Consider the following 18,744-nt stretch of genomic DNA (forward strand, 5'->3'; position numbering starts at 1 on the left):
CACTTCAAAAAATAAATTCAAATTTTGGTATGAATATAATGTTGAATCCACCTGATAAGAGAATTTTTAACACCTATGTAATGTCCAACATTCCTTCTAAAATAAATTATAAACTGGAACTGAAAAATGCTCAGATTTGTAATTCAATCAAGAATACAATTTATTTGTTGAAATTCATTTTCAAATTAATAAAAAACCTGTAAAAAGGTACTGAGCTTAATTTAGAAAATTATAAAACAATAATCTTTCCTGCTTAAATCTAAGGTTATAAAGATCTTTCCTACCAAGAATATCAAGTTCAGTTTGGATTTGATGAGTAGTTTGTTTAACAAAATTCAAAAGTTGTTTCAAAGAGTCAAAAAACTATTCATACTGTGGGGACTCGAACCTGGGGCCCCAGATGTATCAGACCGCGGAAACTTGCTTGGTAATAAACGATCTCATTAGTTTGCTATCACTAAATCCATCAATTTAAATCATTTTATTTATTAATTAGATTGAACTTACAATAGAAATATTATTTAATAACAAGCTAACAAGCTATGCAATAACACGCAATTAGTTGAGCCAAGAATAAAGTTTTAAAAATGATGAAAACAATATCAAATCCACAATGCATTTAGGAGATTCATTTAAAATATCTACATTACTCAAAGTAGCTCTTGGTAATCTACCACATAATAATAATAATTTTATTACTAATTAGTGAAGTTGTGAATAATATCATTATCTATTCTTGTGATAGCAAACTTATGAGTACGTTTTGATCGATTAACTTCAAATCTCGTTTAGTGGCTTAGTTGAATAGCATTGCGGCTTACCAATCTGGAGTCTCAGGTTCGAATCCTGGTGATTAGAGAACTTTTTTGTAACTTGATAAATCAATACCGGGTGATTACAAAAATGAAATAGACAGTTTGAATAGCTTGTAGAGAATTTATCATTAAAACGTTTAGATCATTACCTACATGATTACATAGAAGAATTCTTGAAGTTTTTATTGAAAATTTACAGATGTTCAATGTGTGCACCATTTGCAACACGACAGATATCAACACGGTAGTCAAATTCTGACCACACACGACAAGAGCATTTGTGATTCGTTGTTTAAGATCATCGATATCAACAGGAAGCGGTGGTACGAAAACTCTGTCTTTTACATAGCCCCACAAGAAAAAGTCGCAGGGCGTTAGGTCCGGACTACGAGGTGGCCACGGCTGAAACACAACGTTTTCCTCACTTGCACGGCCGATCCATCGTCTAGGAAGATGTTCATCCAGATACCCTCTGACGTCTGAGTACCAGTGAGGCGGAGCTCCATCTTGTACAAAAATGAAGTTACAACTATCTTCATGGAGTTGAGGCATTAACCATTCGGTTAACATGTCCAGATAAATTCTTCCGGTTACTGATGGTTCTTGGAAGGAGAAAGGCCCGTAAACCTTTTCACAAGATAAAGCGCAAAACACGTTCACTTTAGGAGAATCGCGTATATGCTGTACAGTCTCTCTTGGGTTTTCTGTTCCCCATACTCGTAGATTATGTCTGTTAACTTTTCCACTAATGTGAAAAGTGCATTCATCATTGAAAATTAGGCGATTAAACAATGTGTCGTCATTTTCAAGACAATGTTGCATCTCTTGACAAAAATTTTTATGTACAACTTTATCATTGTCATTTAAACTTTGTACTAACTGCAATTTATAAGGTGTCATTTTCAAAAGTTTCCGCAGAATTCTCCACACAGTAGGTTGAGGAATTTGCAATTCTAAACTCGCTGATCTAGTCGATTTTCCTGGACTTCGTACAAAAACATCACGAACACTATCAATTTTTCTTCTGTAACAGAAGGTCTTCCAGTACTTTCTTCTTACACACACATCCACTGCTTTCAAAACGTTCATACCAGTCATAAATTGATTGCCTTGTTGGTGGTGGTTTACCGTATTTTGTTCTGAAATGACACTGCACAACAGTAACAGAGTTTGTTTTGGCTAATTCAAGAACACAATAAGCTTTCTCCACTTGAGTAGCGGCCATATTGCTAAAATAAACTGGCTGTTGTAACACGGAGCAGCCAACAATAGCCAGCAACAGTTCTACCAACATAAACTTTAAGAAATTCCCTACAAACCTATATCACTTACTATGCTGAAATACACCAGTTTAATTTTGTACAGGCTATTGAAGTTGTCTATTTCATTTGTAATCACCCGGTATTCCCAGATGTCCTTTCTCGCCTCGATGTCCCACTGGTGGCCTACCAATGGGGAGTCAGGTTTCGACCAAACCTGACGTGTCGCCGTTGGTCGAAACTGGTAGCCCGTCGTCTAAACAGGTTAAATGTCGTTCAACACTCGCCCAAACGAGTGTAGAGCAGTGGAGTTCACCGTGTTGGAGGCTAATCGTCTTTAGCCTCAACACAACTCCCGGTTGCTGAAGAAATCGGAGTTCACTTTAGTACAAGACGTACTGTGACGTTGCTAGCTGCTCGCTGCTTCCTTCTCACCTCTCTCGACCGCTCGACCTGGCTCTCCGAACTCGACTGCCTTCTGCTGGCCTTTCTCGAGCCTCCCTCAGTGACCGAGAGGGAGGGGAGAGAGGATGCGCAGCATCGCTGAGCGGTAGGCCAGTGGCTGGCTTGAACGTTGACCCCTCAGATTCTATGAAAGATAGCCGAGCGTCGAATAAATGAGCCCTAAATTCAATTCCTTTCTCTAGTTACGATATACATCGTGACACACTGTTCCTACTAAGGGAAGGGGGGGGGAAAAGAGAGGGGGAGGAGAGTTGGGGGTGAGGATGGAAGGGGTAAACGGCAGACAGAATGTCCCAAATGCCTGAGTACATTCTGCCGCCTCTCCGCCGGTCAACATAGACCGAACATAAACTGGGCGCCAGGTAAGTTCCTCGCCAACCGGTGGTGATGCGTCGGCACCATCCGAAGAAATGAGCAAGCTACCCGGCCAGATCCTAGGCCTAGCTTCAGAAAAGATCTTGAAGACCTGCGCCGTGCTTTCGCACTGCCCGGGGCGCCGTGCTTCCGCACTGCGATGGGGGACGCCGTGCTTTCGCACTGCAAAGGACCGCCGTGCTTCCGCACTGCGATGGGGGACGCGTGCTTTCGCACTGCAGGAAGCGCCGTGCTTTCGCACTGCAAAGGACCGCCGTGCTTCCGCACTGCAATGGGGGACGCCGTGTTTGCACACTGCAAGAGGCCGCCGTGCTTCCGCACTGCGATGAGAGTCGCGGTGCTCTCGCACTGCCAGGAGGGGCGGGTAACACAAAAAACGAGGTGAACAACACCTCAGACAGGTTCTGAGAACCTAAATAACATTGCAAGGGAAACGCTGTGCTTCCGCACTGCAATGAGCCGGGCTTTCGCCCTGCATGGCCGTGTTCTCACACTGCCTTGCTTCGCCGTGCTTGCGCACTGCATGTGCCGGGCTTTCGCCTGCATGGCCGTGTTTTCACACTGCCTTGCTTCGCCGTGCTGCGCACTGCATGTGCGGGCTTTCGCCCTGCATGGCCGTGTTTTCACACTGCCTTGCTTCACCGTGCTTGCGCACTGCATGTGCCGGGTTTTTGCCCTGCATGGCCGTGTTTTCACACTGCCTTGCTTCGCCGTGCTTGCGCACTGCATGTGCCGGGCTTTCGCCCTGCATGGCCGTGTTTTCACACTGCCTTGCTTCGCCGTGCTTGCGCACTGCATGTGCCGGGCTTTCGCCCTGCATGGCCGTGTTTTCACACTGCCTTGCTTCGCCGTGCTTGCGCACTGCATGTGCCGGGCTTTCGCCCTGCATGGCCGTGTTTTCACACTGCCTTGCTTCGCCGTGCTTGCGCACTGCATGTGCCGGGCTTTTGCCCTGCATGGCCGTGTTTTCACACTGCCTTGCTTCGCCGTGCTTGCGCACTGCATGTGCCGGGCTTTCGCCCTGCATGGCCGTGTTTTCACACTGCCTTGCTTCGCCGTGCTCGCGCACTGCTTGTGCCGGGCTTTCGCCCTGCATGGCCGTGTTTTCACACTGCCTTGCTTCGCCGTGCTCGCGCACTGCTTGTGCCGGGCTTTTGCCCTGCATGGCCGTGTTTTCACACTGCCTAAACTTCCAGCATCAGACAGCTGGAATGAATCTCCAACACGACCAGGAACTCGTCGTGGTCTCAGCAATAGTCAGCTGAGATACAGCTCCAATAATTCCAGGAGCTCGTCGAGGAAGTAGACTCAAGTTGCAGTCCCCATCCTCAAGAAGAAACGTGATACACAACAATGTACCACTTCACAGGAGGCAGAAGTTGATAGAGGCGACGAAATGGAGTCCATGAAAATTACCGAGTGTCAGAGTGATGGATACTCTCAGTTAGTTCAGTGTATCAGCAACTTATTGTTCACAATTAAATATGAGAGATGATAATATGATGAGGAATACTGAATTATATTGTTGACATGAAGCCACTAGTTGTGATGTTACACCACATATTTCGATTTTATATCACAATTAAATGTGGTCGAAATAATAATTCATTTTCGATCTGTTATGAGGATCTCAGCCTTCTCATTATATCACAATAATAAAATCGAAAATATAAATTTCAACTCAATATTCCACTTCTCACTGTTCATTTCAATAATGAAATCAATCACATGATTTACTTATGCAAAGTAACCATCCATTGGATATAAATGACAGTGTGTTTATTATAACAGATAACATCTGCTAATTAATTCACAATCCGTGAACATTTATTGCTCAATCTCTCCTTCCCACTTCAAGACTTATTTGACCCCGAAATAAATCTTGATTTACTTTTTCAAAGTAATTGTTCACACAAGGCGTGTATAATGACACAACAGCTGTTAATTAATTCATATTCTGGAAGTATTGATTTTCCGAAAAATAATCACAACAATCAGCACAAATAGTAATAATTGAATGAATCAATACACCGTCAATAATAACTCATGATGGTAGGCTGAGTAAGAATTAGATTCACCCTCGAGACGTGATCTAATTCCAAACTAACAATAGCACGATCTAACACAGACTGACTCAATAGCAGTAGAATATCTGGAAAAACTAGAATTCACATGAATTCTATTTTATGAATTGTTATTGAAAAGGAGAAGTAATTCTCTACAGACTAGAAGCTTGGCGATAGCAGTTAGCCAGTTGAGATAATGTTTATCTTATCTGTACAGCACAGCACAAATAACTTTTCCATCCAACATAGAATTAATTCTAATTGAAATAATAATTATTTCATTCCAATTTATAGTAAGTCCTCCGACTTTATTTTCAAGTGAAATATTAGAAAATTTAAATCATAATTTGAAGCTAATAACCCCCGATTGTAGTACATCTCGACTCACAATCAAACGCAATTTATTCATTCCACATGAATAATTAATTGCAACGTAATTCACTTTTATCCCACAGTATAATAACGTCTGTTAATTAACTGCATCGTAACACTTTACACGGATTAAAGCAATTACCACCAGCTTCATTAAATGATTTCAATTATTATTATAACCATTACCTCATGGTTAAAATATTATTCGGATCATACTGATCTATAATATTTTCTAATATTCTCTATCCACTCATTTCGCCATCAACTATTTATGGCAAGTAGAAAACAAGCTACTGCAAGTTTTGTTTGTTAACCCGAACTTGGTTACAACAATATCGGTAATATACCGATCAAGAAAATTTAGTCTAGTTGGAATCGACTTTGGCTGTTATTAACTAGTCATAGACTGTAGAAAATTTTCTTGATTATCCTTGCTTGGTCACATCTTAATATTGTAAATAAATTTCAATCTGAAATTATTGGGATTGCCTTCAGATCAAAAGAAACGTATTGATTTGTCAATAATATTTTTTTCCATTTAATCCAGCCAGTGCTTTATGACTGATTATATTAATTAAACTGTAATGGTTGAGTTGCCATTTAGTTTAAGTAGAACTCTATTTTATGAGAAAAATTAAACGGAATATGCTGTTTCCTTTTAATAAATTATTGACCAATTTCTTTCAATAACAATAATATTGTCAGTCTTTTAATATTCTCATTATTTTCGGAATCGTGCTAATGCTATTAATTTTCAAAATTCGGCTAATAAATTCGTGCTAATAATTCTGAATTAATTTTCTTCAATTTCTATGCAATCTTGTCTTTGACAACAAAATTTTATTTCCTCATTTTAAATGGGATAATTTATGAATCAAAAATAGCTCTAAAGCTGTGATATGATTGAACTCTTATGATATTCACCCCTTCTCGCCTCTTACCTCCTTATTGGCGGCGCGTTACACCTCTCTGGTATCCCATCCTCCGGATAGGCAGCGACCCTCTATAGACTCGCTCGGCCTCCCGCTGTCCATCCGCTCGAATTCCGTCCACCTTTTCCGCAACTGCTCCATCACCATCCTCTTCCTCATCTTCGGGCAAGTGTGGCTGGAGCTTGGTGCCCTTCTCGTGCACAGTAAACCTCTTACCGGCACTCAACATTTCCTCGACCTCATATGGGCCAGAAAATTCCGGCGCTAACTTCGCGGCAAGCTGATTAGCACCCGAGGACAGGTGACACTCCTTCCTGTAGACTAGCTGTCCAGAGTTCACCTTCATCGTCCTCTTTTTCCAATTATAATACCGGTTGGCATTATAATTCTTGTCTCCAATACCTGAAACTACTTTGAGTGTAGTTTCCATCACCGGCAGTCTTCTAGACTGCACTGCTCGAAGATTATTTCCAGCTCCTTGCTGAAAATTATCCTCCTTCTTCCGCCTCTGGTACAGCTTTTCCGGACAGTTGAACCTCCAGTGCCCAGCTCGTTTACAGTGCCAGCAAATGAACTTTCCACGGGCTGGAGAAATTTTCTGAGAAAGAAATTCCTCTTTTCTAGTCTTCCACACGGCTCCTACGTGTTTCTGGACTTGAGGAAATTTCTTCTTCTCCTGCTTCTTCACAGGAATAATTTCAGGTGGCTTCCTTGACCTCCCTATGTCAGGCTGGGTTTTAACAGTAGCCAGCCTCGAGTTGACATCTCCTTTTCCCACTTTTGGAGTGGAAATATCGTCTCCAATCTGCTTTTTGACGAGATGAGGATCCCATTCCACTGACCGGGAATAGGGGTCTATTTTCACCCGGTGCTCACGGAGAAACTCCATACCAAGCAGAATATCTGGAGAAAGCCCATCCATTATTGTGAGTGTTGTTGATAGGGATATTCGGCCGATTTTCAGGTTGGTTATAACACCGCCTCGCAGACGTGCAGCCGCTCCGTTAGCCATAGCAGCGCCGCGCTGCACAGGCTCTCGTTCCACTGCTTCCAAACTATTAAAAGCTTTAGAGCTAATATAGTTGGACTCTGCTCCGGTGTCGAGAAGAGCACTGTACTGTCTGTCTCCTATTTTCACTATAGTGAAAAGACGGTTGTCATCCTGGAGCTCTGGCTCTAGCTGGATTTGAAGCCTCGTTTTAACCACAGCTGTTTTATCAGAAGTCTTCTTCTGCTCTCTCTCACAGGAACAATTGGGTCGAGGCTTCCCGCACTTTGAGCAGAGTGAAGCCTCCGGACACTCTGATCTCCAGTGTCCCACCTTCTTGCACTGCCAACACACGGGGCCTTCTGGAGGTTGTTCACTCCGACGCCGTGTAGTAGTAGTCTCCTGTCGAGGCTTGGTCTGCTTCCTCACCTCCTCCTGCTTCACAGCTCGTTGTCTCTGTTGAGCACTCTTCTCCTCGAACTTAATTCGTTCATATTGTCTCGCTAAGTGTAGCAAGTCGTCGGTGGTGTACACTTCAGCCTCCCTGATGTAGAGCTTGTAGCGTGTTAAAAGATTTTTGTACAATCTCTGTACCTGGCTACTCTCTGAAAAACCACCTCTTCTCCTCATCAGCGTTAGCAGCTCCTCAACATAGTCGTCTATGAGCTCGCCTTCTTTCTGCCGCCTGTCGAGAATTTCATTCTCAAGATCCTCCACATAAGTAGGTGGATAGTAACGAGACCGAAAGTCTCTCAGGAAATCGTCCCAGTGTCTCCAGTGTTCTCTCCTATTCCTCATCCATAAGGAACATTTCCCCGCTAACATTTCAGGTAGCGCTGGAAATAACTGTCTGCCAGACAAGCCATATGCTTGTTGCAGCTCCTCGAGCCGCTCCATAAAACTTGGAGCATCTCCACTCCCATCATATGAGAGCTGCCACCCTCGAACCTTGTCACACACGGCACCCGGGTCCATACAGGATGTAGCAGGCACCGCTGACCTGGTAGGTGACCTCAACACATGCCTAGGCATGTTATTATGCCTCTCCGGCATCTCCGGCCTCACTAGCGCTGGCTCTGCCTCCTCGCTAACTGGTGCTGGCCTTCGCGCTCTTCGACGAAGCGCCTCCTCCCCATTATCCAGAACGGGGAGCATCGCAACAATCCGCCGTCGTTGCTCCAGTAGAGCCCTCCTCAGGCTCGTACTTGTGCTATCTGTCAGCACTGAGTCGAGTAGTAGATCAATCAAGCCCTGATCGTGCACTCTGTACACCCAGGAGTTGCTGGAGTCTCCATCAAACTCTGGAGACGTCTCCCTGGGTATTTCTTCCAGTCTGGAACATGCAGTGGCCTCCGCGACTGGTGGCCACAAAGCTGCAGCTCCTTCCTCTTCCTGACCTGTGCCAGCTCCACCACCGATCCTGTTTAGACCGGCGGCCTCCACCATTGTCCTCCGGTGGTTTTTCTCAGCCCAGCACCTTTCCCAGCACTCTGGACTTTCCTAAGTCCCACTTGCCGGGCACCAGCTGTCCTCCTGGGGTCCGGATCGGCCGCGGAGTCGCGGGAAAGGTTTTTCCACACCTTCCTAGATGTCCTTTCTCGATCCCGCACTGGATTAGTGCGCTGCGGCGGCCAGCACTCTGGACTTTCCTAAGTCCCACTTGCCGGGCACCAGCTGTCCTCCTGGGGTCCGGATCGGCCGCGGAGTCGCGGGAAAGGTTTTTCCACACCTTCCTAGATGTCCTTTCTCGATCCCGCACTGGATTAGTGCGCTGCGGCGGCCAGCACTCTGGACTTTCCTAAGTCCCACTTGTCGGGCACCAGCTGTCCTCCTGGGGTCCGGATCGTCCGCGGAGTCGCGGGAAAGGTTTTTCCACACCTTCCCAGATGTCCTTTCTCGATCCCGCACTGGATTAGTGCGCTGCGGCGGCCAGCACTCTGGACTTTCCTAAGTCCCACTTGCCGGGCACCAGCTGTCCTCCTGGGGTCCGGATCGGCCGCGGAGTCGCGGGAAAGGTTTTTCCACACCTTCCCAGATGTCCTTTCTCGATCCCGCACTGGATTAGTGCGCTGCGGCGGCCAGCACTCTGGACTTTCCTAAGTCCCACTTGCCGGGCACCAGCCGTCCTCCTGGGGTCCGGATCGGCCGCGGAGTTGCGGGAAAGGTTTTTCCACACCTTCCCAGATGTCCTTTGTCGATCCCGCACTGGATTAGTGCGCTGCGGCGGTCAGCACTCTGGACTTTCCTAAGTCCCACTTGCCGGGCACCAGCCGTCCTCCTGGGGTCCGGATCGGCCGCGGAGTTGCGGGAAAGGTTTTTCCACACCTTCCCAGATGTCCTTTCTCGATCTCGCACTGGATTAGTGCGCTGCGGCGGCCAGCACTCTGGACTTTCCTAAGTCCCACTTGCCGGGCACCAGCTGTCCTCCTGGGGTCCGGATCGGCCGCGGAGTTGCGGGAAAGGTTTTTCCACACCTTCCCAGATGTCCTTTCTCGCCTCGATGTCCCACTGGTGGCCTACCAATGGGGAGTCAGGTTTCGACCAAACCTGACGTGTCGCCGTTGGTCGAAACTGGTAGCCCGTCGTCTAAACAGGTTAAATGTCGTTCAACACTCGCCCAAACGAGTGTAGAGCAGTGGAGTTCACCGTGTTGGAGGCTAATCGTCTTTAGTCTCAACACAACTCCCGGTCGCTGAAGAAATCGGAGTTCACTTTAGTACAAGACGTACTGTGACGTCGCTAGCTGCTCGCTGCTTCCTTCTCACCTCTCTCGACCGCTCGACCTGGCTCTCCGAACTCGACTGCCTTCTGCTGGCCTTTAATAATAAGAAGAATAATAATATTAATGTTGAAATTAGAAATTTGATTCAGAATTTTATAAGGATTATACAATTCATCCCATTAGTTGCTCATAATATCCCAGAAATTGATCTTAATGATAATGAACAATTCAAAGCAATGTCAGATCCACAATTATTATCAAAGTATGAAAAGTATGCTGCTGAAACAGCACAACCCTGGTTCTTTAGAGCATGGTTTGATGAAAAATTCATATACAAACATGAAGTATAATAAAAAAACATGAGTATTGATAAATTTGGATGTCATTTGAGTGGAAAACAAGAGAAATCAAGTAGAAATCAAGAGGCTGAAGAATTAATTAATATATTACAGAATATCGTTAGTTTAGCAAAAAAATTCGGTTCTTATTATCTACCAAAGAATGTTGGTTGATCTTGATAAAATGAAACAATGGATGTATTCAACTGATCCAAACTTACTTCATGATTTCCCTCCCACTTCAAAAAATAAATTCAAATTTTGGTATGAATATAATGTTGAATCCACCTGATAAGAGAATTTTTAACACCTATGTAATGTCCAACATTCCTTCTAAAATAAATTATAAACTGGAACTGAAAAATGCTCAGATTTGTAATTCAATCAAGAATACAATTTATTTGTTGAAATTCATTTTCAAATTAATAAAAAACCTGTAAAAAGGTACTGAGCTTAATTTAGAAAATTATAAAACAATAATCTTTCCTGCTTAAATCTAAGGTTATAAAGATCTTTCCTACCAAGAATATCAAGTTCAGTTTGGATTTTGATGAGTAGTTTTGTTTAACAAAATTCAAAAGTTGTTTCAAAGAGTCAAAAAACTATTCATACTGTGGGGACTCGAACCTGGGGCCCCAGATGTATCAGACCGCGGAAACTTGCTTGGTATTAAACGATCTCATTAGTTTGCTATCACTAAATCCATCAATTTAAATCATTTTATTTATTAATTAGATTGAACTTACAATAGAAATATTATTTAATAACAAGCTAACAAGCTATGCAATAACACGCAATTAGTTGAGCCAAGAATAAAGTTTTAAAAATGATGAAAACAATATCAAATCCACAATGCATTTTAGGAGATTCATTTAAAATATCTACATTACTCAAAGTAGCTCTTGGTAATCTACCACATAATAATAATAATTTTATTACTAATTAGTGAAGTTGTGAATAATATCATTATCTATTCTTGTGATAGCAAACTTATGAGTACGTTTTGATCGATTAACTTCAAATCTCGTTTAGTGGCTTAGTTGAATAGCATTGCGGCTTACCAATCTGGAGTCTCAGGTTCGAATCCTGGTGATTAGAGAACTTTTTTGTAACTTGATAAATCAATACCGGGTGATTACAAAAATGAAATAGACAGTTTGAATAGCTTGTAGAGAATTTATCATTAAAACGTTTAGATCATTACCTACATGATTACATAGAAGAATTCTTGAAGTTTTTATTGAAAATTTACAGATGTTCAATGTGTGCACCATTTGCAACACGACAGATATCAACACGGTAGTCAAATTCTGACCACACACGACTAAGCATCTGTAGCAAGAGCATTTTTGTGATTCGTTGTTTAAGATCATCGATATCAACAGGAAGCGGTGGTACGAAAACTCTGTCTTTTACATAGCCCCACAAGAAAAAGTCGCAGGGCGTTAGGTCCGGACTACGAGGTGGCCACGGCTGAAACACAACGTTTTCCTCACTTGCACGGCCGATCCATCGTCTAGGAAGATGTTCATCCAGATACCCTCTGACGTCTGAGTACCAGTGAGGCGGAGCTCCATCTTGTACAAAAATGAAGTTACAACTATCTTCATGGAGTTGAGGCATTAACCATTCGGTTAACATGTCCAGATAAATTCTTCCGGTTACTGATGGTTCTTGGAAGGAGAAAGGCCCGTAAACCTTTACACAAGATAAAGCGCAAAACACGTTCACTTTAGGAGAATCGCGTATATGCTGTACAGTCTCTCTTGGGTTTTCTGTTCCCCATACTCGTAGATTATGTCTGTTAACTTTTCCACTAATGTGAAAAGTGCATTCATCATTGAAAATTAGGCGATTAAACAATGTGTCGTCATTTTCAAGACAATGTTGCATCTCTTGACAAAAATTTTTATGTACAACTTTATCATTGTCATTTAAACTTTGTACTAACTGCAATTTATAAGGTGTCATTTTCAAAAGTTTCCGCAGAATTCTCCACACAGTAGGTTGAGGAATTTGCAATTCTAAACTCGCTGATCTAGTCGATTTTCCTGGACTTCGTACAAAAACATCACGAACACTATCAATTTTTTCTTCTGTAACAGAAGGTCTTCCAGTACTTTTCTTCTTACACACACATCCACTGCTTTCAAAACGTTCATACCAGTCATAAATTGATTGCCTTGTTGGTGGTGGTTTACCGTATTTTGTTCTGAAATGACACTGCACAACAGTAACAGAGTTTGTTTTGGCTAATTCAAGAACACAATAAGCTTTCTCCACTTGAGTAGCGGCCATATTGCTAAAATAAACTGGCTGTTGTAACACGGAGCAGCCAACAATAGCCAGCAACAGTTCTACCAACATAAACTTTAAGAAATTCCCTACAAACCTATATCACTTACTATGCTGAAATACACCAGTTTAATTTTGTACAGGCTATTGAAGTTGTCTATTTCATTTGTAATCACCCGGTATTACCTGAAGGTCATTCATACTTAACATTGAACTAGGTCACCTCACAATGAAGAATTGTTGTAGCATTCAGTCTAGTGTAGGAAAATCTTGTGATATGAGATGTTATCTCCACCACTACCCCACCCTGACTGAATTCTCTGTTGGAATGAGCCCGGTATTTATAGTAATTTTATCAGCATCAAAATCCAGTTCCCACGGTTTTTTGTATACCGTCTTCCAAACATGATTGAACAGGTCTAATAATTAAATGATAGTAATAAAAAATAATTATTAAATAATTGAATAATTATAATAGATAAATATAAATTAAATTATTATTCAATATTATTCATCTATTATAATTATTCAATTATTAAATAATTATTTTTTGTATGAAATTATTTAATAATAATTAAATTATTATTTAATTATTCATCTATTATAATTATTCAATTATTAATAATTATTTTTTATTATTATTATTTAATTATTTATCTATTATAATTATTCAATTATTAATAATTATTTTTTATTATTATTATTTAATTATTCATCTATTATAATTATTCAATTATTTAATAATAAATTAAATTATTATTTAATTATTTATCTATTATAATTATTCAATTATTAATAATAAATTAAATTATTATTTAATTATTTATCTATTATAATTATTCAATTATTTAATAATTATTTTTTATTATTATTATTTAATTATTAGACCTATTCAAACATGTTTGGAAGACGGTATACAAAAAACCGTGGGAACTGGATTTTGATGCTGATAAAATTACTATAAATACCTGGCTCATTCCAACAGAGAATTCAGTCGGGGCGGGGTGGTGGTTGAGATAACATCTCTTGACTGGAGAATATCCAGTAGTTGTTTATTCTCCCACTACCCTTGCACTAGGTAGACTCAATTTTATTAGTTTTAGATTGGTTTCACATTAGACTAGATTTGATTGCAATAGATGGATTTAATACCTCTTGACTGGAGAATATCCAGTAGGTATGAGATCTCTTATTGCATTGGGAACAGTGTGAACTTCTCTTGCTGGAGGATATCCAGCGGTCGTTTACTCTCTCCCTTAGTTTTAGATTAGTTTTACTTGCAGTAGATATTTTATCCAAGTGGGGATCATCATTGACCTTGACCTTGAATTTGACTTGACCTTGACCTTGACTTTTGGTTGTATACCTAGTGGGAAATAATAATGGTATTAGGCCACACCTCTTAGGAAGGGGGAAATTGAATTAGGCCATACCTTTTAGGGGTGTGGGGGAGGGAATTGGATTAGGACACGCCCCCCCCCCTAATAAAAATATTTTCCTCAGTGTTCAATAGAAATTCTTGCTGTAAACATCTCCTCCCTGGTCTATAAATACCGGGCTCATTCCAACAGAGAATTCAGTCGTGGCGGGGTGGTGGCTGAGATAACATCTCTCAACCTTGACCTTGACCTTGACCTTGACCTTGGTGTTAAATTGATGCTCAATCGGCACAAAACACCTACTCATAAATCTGGGTACTGTATAGTTTACAATTTCTTACTGTTTATATAATAAATACATGTATATTTTGAATAAACTCGCTTTTACCGCCGGTCAATTACTGTATTCTAAAATTACAAATCCCAATTTGTAATTTTATCCTGAAATTACAAATGTATTCATGCGCTGAGTAAAGGTACATTCGATTTCCTTAATATTTTTATTTATTTTATACATTTTGTTCATGCTCATATGACAATAAATATTTTTGTATTTTCTGAAACGCTTTTTCTTCTACATTGACATGCCATGCTTGTTACTAACCCTCTGATCCTAGTTCAAGCGAATGCTATTTGTATGCAACTAAATTTGCCACAGGTGTCTGGCTAATTCTCAATTTATACGGCTTGACCAATTATTTAGGTCGCCGACTAGTAAGTACCAAAGAACCTAACCTCAAAAATTATTATTAAATAAATAGCAATAATATTTTCCTTTCCATTTGGCTGTTAAAAACTGTAGCCTGGAGAACCGTTATTATCTAATCTTGGGTTTGTTGACATCGTATCTAGCGATATCAATACAGCTGCTTGCTTTAGCCCTATAATTTCTTTTCATTCTAAGATTTTGATAACTATACACAATTTTAATCTTACACTATAGGCTACACCGTTACTCGGCCTAGATCACATAGCTTCGTCACCGTCTATGCATTTGGAAGGCCAGGCGAGTATCAACATAACCTATAATTACGAGATACAGTTTTATAACCTCAAAGTTGTAAATTATTTATTTAGTGTTATCCATGCCCTCTCAGGAGCAGGACATTACACATGCTGACACAACGTGGGGCATTATACGTAGAGAAACATTACATATGGTTTATGATTATAATTTTGGTTTAATGGCTACAAGTTTATAATTATTCATTTTAGTGTTGTCCATGCCCCTCCCAGGAGCAGGACGTGACAGCATCTAAAGGGGCACGCGAAGGATCGACTTTTATGAACCGTATAGGCCTAATCCTCTACACAAAAGTATTATACTTCTTACGTGAGTAGTGAGGTCCAATTCGTGCTGTCAGCATTGGTTGAATGAGAAGCATTTTAGTGATTTAGAAAAAATGCTGACATATCAAAGTGAATCCCACTCTAGATGATACCCTTTCTTCCTGCTCTGCAAAGCGTGCAAGCCTCTAAATCGATTATCTTGCGACTACGACTTTCCGGACATTGCACAAAATTGTTCGTATATTGAACTCCATCTGAGATATTGTTGCTAGCTTTATTTTGCTCCCATTTTCAAATTTGGCGCCTCAGTGAGCTAAAAGAGAGGATGGGATGATTGTTTGACATAATTATCTAACAAAAACGAAGAAAAGCAATTATAAGTATGGTATGAGTTTATCGGAGAGATAGATATTCCAGGAAAAGCGATGAAAATGTGTTGTCCTAAAGAGAGATTCAGTTAAACTGTCTGAATTTCTTATGAATGACATGGATCATCCCCATCCAACCAATGCTGGCAGTTGGAAGTGTATGTAGCAGCATTGTAGAGTTGTGTTTCACTCAACACGGAAACCACTAATATACTATAGTCATCTACTTGGTCAGCTTATTAGAGAGAACTTTTCTTCCAGCTATTAGCATTCTCTACTAATCAAATACCAATGTGATATCATCAATCTGACATATTTTATCCAGCTGACTGTAGCAAATTGAGGTTATGATATCAAACAGACTGGATCATTTTGAGGACATAATATCTAACAGACTGGAGAGATATATAAGATATAGAGGTAATAATACAACTCATTATATTTAAATAAATCTATGAGAAGGGATATTGAAGTTATCCTACTTCAAACGAGGGAACAGCAAATGTCTCACTCTTCTATGATTATACTGAGGGTGCCTAAAAACCGTGAAATGGAATAAATGTTGATAAGTAAATTGAAGAAGGAAAAATGTGGATGAACTAGAAAAGGATTTTCGAATAATGCGCATAGTAGTCGAAGATGAACGATTGGAAAGTATGGAAGAAAATTCATCATCAACTCACAGACCACTTACAGACCTTGTTGAAGATGCAATAAGTGTGATCATGGATCGAGACGGATGACAGTGATCAGAAAAAAATACATTTTGGTGATCGAATAATTGGTTCTTATGAAGCTTCTTTGACTCGTTTGTCTGAGAATCTCAGTTTCTTCCAATGGAGAATTGAAGATTGATGTATTATGTTTGCTTTCTTGTTGTGCTGATATTGGAAAAAGTGCATATTCTAGTTAACTATATAACTGTAAATTTAATACGACAGTTACGATATAAGGGGTATCAAGGGGATAAGAACGGGCGAGGTAGGCAACCAGCAAAGCAATTACTATTCATGCTATATCTACATACATTCTTTCCTCCACTTGTTCTGTGTTCATTCTTCCTATTTTGTCAACTTCATTTTTTTCCTAAACATTCAACAACCAATAATTTAATTCCACCTCGAACCAACCCTCCCCTAACCTATTTTCGACCCGTAAATTTTCATATCTTCTTCATCACCACCTCTTCTTGTTTCGTGCTAATCTTCATTTCTCTTCATCGACATGCTCTCCTTGGCTTCATCACTGCCTCTCCCTCTATCATACTCAGCTTCATTCTATATCATCCTTGTCCTCGTCTCCTCTTCTGCTTCGTGCTCATCTTCATTTCTCTCCATCGGTCTCTGCTCGTAGCTTGTCTTCAGCTCATTCCATTAAACCACATAAACGATTCCGGTTGTGGATTAGTGCCAATGCGGCGCACAAACGCACATCGTTATGTGTGCACATGAGAGCAGCCCTTGTGCTGGCGGTGGGAAGGGGGAAGGTTCGTCTTTGTTCCCAATTTGGCTGTCTGTCGGTTCCTTCCCTTTTCAACTCCCACCCATATCTCCAATAGTCAATTAGTTGCTAATGAATCATCGATCATACATGTATTTCAAGAACCTTATTAATATAATTTCTTAATATACTTGTTCTGGCTGATAAAATGAATATCATCAAAGGATGATAAATATTGAGTGCTCTGAATAAGGTTAATATTACTTGATTCTATGATTTTAAGTGCTGCTAAATATTTGTTGGTACCAAAACAGCTCAAACTATATAACACGAGATGAGTTGGGATATAATAAAAAATTCTATAAGTTTGTATGCTGACATAAAACACAAAATATATTCCCATAAAAAAGATGTGCATAAAATATTCGATATAACTATAATTCACTTAAATAATCTATTTCAAAAATCTGAATAATTATCACAGGCTTTACTAATATTCACAATAGTGAGTTTCAAATTCATAAATATATTATATTTAATACTGGTACTTAGACTTCCAATCAATACGCAATTCTGCAAATAAAAACCTGTTCGGTCTATAAGTTTGATATGGTATACTTTGTTCAATTAACAAAATTAATATTAATAAATTAATATTCAAACATGAGATCTCAGGATTTATATGAGTTCGGGCTGTGCATGGAAGCAAGCTTCCTACATATAATAAATAAATTTATAAAATGTTCTTATGGACTATGTGATATTGTTCAACACGTGGTGACTTTTTATTTTAATTCTAATTAATTGGAATAGCGCTTTTTGTTTTAATAATTACCCCCACTGAACGTAGAAAAAAACGAAAAAACGAGCTCGTTTGGTTTGACTTATCACTCACTGACTGAAGTTCTAGATGTTCTCGTGGATTGAATTAATTATTTCCAATAATTAATTGGGTAGGCTCCTTTTCGTCACTGCTGGGCTAACGCGTGATCCAGATTTTTATAAGTTTCTTTCGAATTAAAGCTATTTTTATGGGAATCTTTACAATTACGAACTCCTTGACAGCACTGAGTTCACAAATAATTAACATTCAACAAACATACATTACATTAAAAAAAAAAAAAGGGTTTGGCTTAATAGTTCATTAAAATTTTTAAAAGGAATAAGAAAAAACCCTAAACTCCATGTGCATCCTCTCCGGTCGGGATCTTAAGCCAGAAGAAGGAGGTTTTCAGAAAAATTTGCCTCTTCTTAGAATAATTCTGTAAGCTACTCTCTGATTGGCCTTCAATTAATAGACTCAATACAATTGGTTGCCTTGGGAATCAGGGCTTCCTCGGCTTTATAATAGAAAAAATTAAATAAAAGAAGTTTTTATACAAATATATGGAGTGTTTATCTTAATTGAATTCATAAATAAATCGTAACATACGATTTTAATAGATAATACATTTAGTTTTTATATGAGTTTTGTATACTCTTGATTTATCATGCTTTTTTGGATTATAATGAATATTTATACAGAAATAATAGTTGTTTGTAATTCTACACATCGACTTCCTTTAGTATACATAATATATCCTTTATGAGTGAATTTTATATGATTCAACCGGTCATATGGGTGATCGAATAATCAGCTG

This window comes from Nilaparvata lugens, chromosome 4 (genome assembly GCF_014356525.2).
Source record: "Nilaparvata lugens isolate BPH chromosome 4, ASM1435652v1, whole genome shotgun sequence".
Lineage (NCBI taxonomy): Eukaryota > Metazoa > Arthropoda > Insecta > Hemiptera > Delphacidae > Nilaparvata > Nilaparvata lugens.